Source organism: Dipteris shenzhenensis, chromosome 23 (assembly GCF_047967505.1).
Source record: "Dipteris shenzhenensis isolate YYH24624 ecotype China chromosome 23, Dip_SZ_1.0, whole genome shotgun sequence".
Classification (NCBI taxonomy): domain Eukaryota; kingdom Viridiplantae; phylum Streptophyta; class Polypodiopsida; order Gleicheniales; family Dipteridaceae; genus Dipteris; species Dipteris shenzhenensis.
Window position 1 is genome coordinate 23,599,059 of NC_141618.1, and position 2,500 is coordinate 23,601,558.

Sequence of the window (2,500 nt, forward strand, 5' to 3'; positions counted from 1 at the left end):
TAATACGACCTAGGTTGAGGCTTGTACAAAGTTTTGTGCCCATCGGAGAAATGTAGATGCGATAATATTAGAAAATTCTCGATATGTGTATATGTGTGTGTGTGTGGCAAACAATTTTGATACAACAAAGTAAACACATAGTGCACAAATTATGCACTTCATACCTTGAGTAAATAAGCTTGTTGATGAGGATAAATACGCCCTTGAATAAAAGCATAGTTGTTGTATGACCACAATAGGATTGCTTTGACACCTGGGATTTTGCCCACATGTAAGTTTGTAAATAGTATAAAAAATCATATAATAATATATTAATAGTTTGCAAATGTGTATAGCAAGTGAGTAATGGGAAGTGGAAGTGGGAGTGAGGAGGGAGGAGTGGAATGGGAGAGGGAAGTAATAGGGGTGTATGATAATAAGTATAAAAAATAGTATAATAATATATGAATAGTTTTCAAATGGCAAGTGAGTAATGGGAAGTGGAAGTGAGAGTGAGGAGGGAAGAATGGAATGGGAGAGGGGAAGGTAATAGGGGAGTAGGATAATAAGGGAGTGAAATGAGTGAGGGGAGTTAATAGGGGATGAAAAAGAGGAGGGTGAGATGGGAAAATATGGGATTTTGGGAAATGGGAGGAGTATGGGACGTGGTGGAAATGTGGGATGGGAGTGGTGGCAATGGGGGAGGAAGAAGAAATGGATGGGGGGAAGGCTAATGGAAGATTGGGATGAGGGATGGGGGTCCAATGGGAGCCAATGGGAGAGGGGATAAATGAAAAGCCAATAGGAGAGAGGGGAGGAATGGAAAGCCAATAGGAGAGGAGGAAAACCTAATTTTTCTTATATATAGTCTTCCTTCTTCATTCATTCTCCCCTCATTTCATTCATTGAAGCAAGAAAGCAAGGAAGGAAGAACAAGAAAGCAAGAAAGAGCAAACTTACAAACTTTTTCCAGGTACTTGCAAATTTTTTTGATTAATTATTTATCTAGATTTTTTTTTTAAATTTGAAGAGAGAGGAACTAGAGAGAGAGAGGAACTAGAGAGAGAGAGAAGTTCCTGGCGGCCGCCAGGAGGGGAGGAGAAGGAGAGGATGAAGGGGGGGGAGGGGAGGGAGGGACAGGGCCGGGGTCGCGAGGGGGGGAAGGGCGGGGGGAGGGGAGCCGGGTAGGGGAGGGGGGGGAGGGAGGGACGGGGGCGAGGGCGAGGTCGAGGGAGAGAGGGAGGGGGGGTTCTGGCGGGGTCGAGGGAGATAGGGAGGAGGGGGGGAGGGAGGGGCAGGGGCGGGGGCGGGGGGGTTCTAGCAGCCACGGCCGCTAGGACCCCTGGAGGGGGGAGGGGAGGGAGGGGGTGGGGGGAGGGGGAGGGAGGGGGTGGGGGGCAAGGGAGGGAGGGAGGGGGGGGTCTGGCGGCCGCGGCCGCCACGACCCCCTGGAGGGGGGAGGGGAGGGAGGGGGTGGAGCCGGGTGGGGGAGGGAGGGAGGAGGGGGGTGTCTGGCAGCCGCGGCCACCAGGACCCCCTGGAGGGGGGAGGGGAGGGAGGGGGTGCGGGAGCGGGAGGGGAGGGGGGGGTCGAGGAGGTTTGGCGGCTACGGCCACTAAAACCCCCTGGAGGGGGGAGGGGGGGGAGGGGAGGGGGTCTGGAGGCCGCAGCCGCCAGGACACCGTGGAGGGGGGAAGAGGGGAGGGGGGGAGGGGAGCCAGGTGGGGGAGGGAGGGAGGGGGGGTCTGGTAGCCGTGGCCACCAGGACCCCCTAGAGGGGGGAGGGGAGGGAGGGGGTGGGGAAGCGGGGGAGCGGAGGGGAGGGAGGGGTCAAGTGAGGGAGGGAGGGGGGGGGTCTGGCGGCCAGGGTTGTCAGAAACCCTTGGAGGGGGGAGGGAGGGAGGGGGGCGAGGGGCTGGCAGCCGCGGTCGCCAAAACCCCCTGGAGGGGGGGGACGGTAGGGGGGGAGGGGTCGAGGGAGGGAGGGTGGGGGGGGTCTGGCAGCCATGACTGCCAGGAAGGGGAGGGAGGAAGGGGAGGGAGGAAGGGGAGGGGAGGGAGGAAGGGGGGGGTCTGGCGGCCGCGGCCGCCAGAACCCCCTGGAGGGGGGAGGGGAGGGAGGGGGGGTCTGGCAGCCGCAGCTACAAGAACCCCCTGGAGGGGGGGGAGCGGGGTGGGGGAGGGAGGGAGGGGGAGGGGTCTGGCGGCCGTGGCCGCCAGGACCCCCTGGAGGGGGGAGGGGAGGGAGGGGGTGGGGGAACGGGAGCAGAGGGGAGGGAGGGGCGGGGGGGATGGGAGGGGGGCAGGGGTCGAGGGATCGAGGGAGGGAGGTGGGGGTCTGGCCGCCAGAACCCCCTAGGGGTGGGGGAGGGGGGAGGGGAGCCAGGTGGGGGAGGGAGGGAGGGAGGGGGGGGTCTGGTGGCTGCGGCCGCCAGGACCCCTTGGAGGGGGGAGGGGAGGGGGGGAGGGGAACCAGGTGGGGGAGGGAGGGAGGGGGGGGGTCTGGTAGCCATGGCCACCA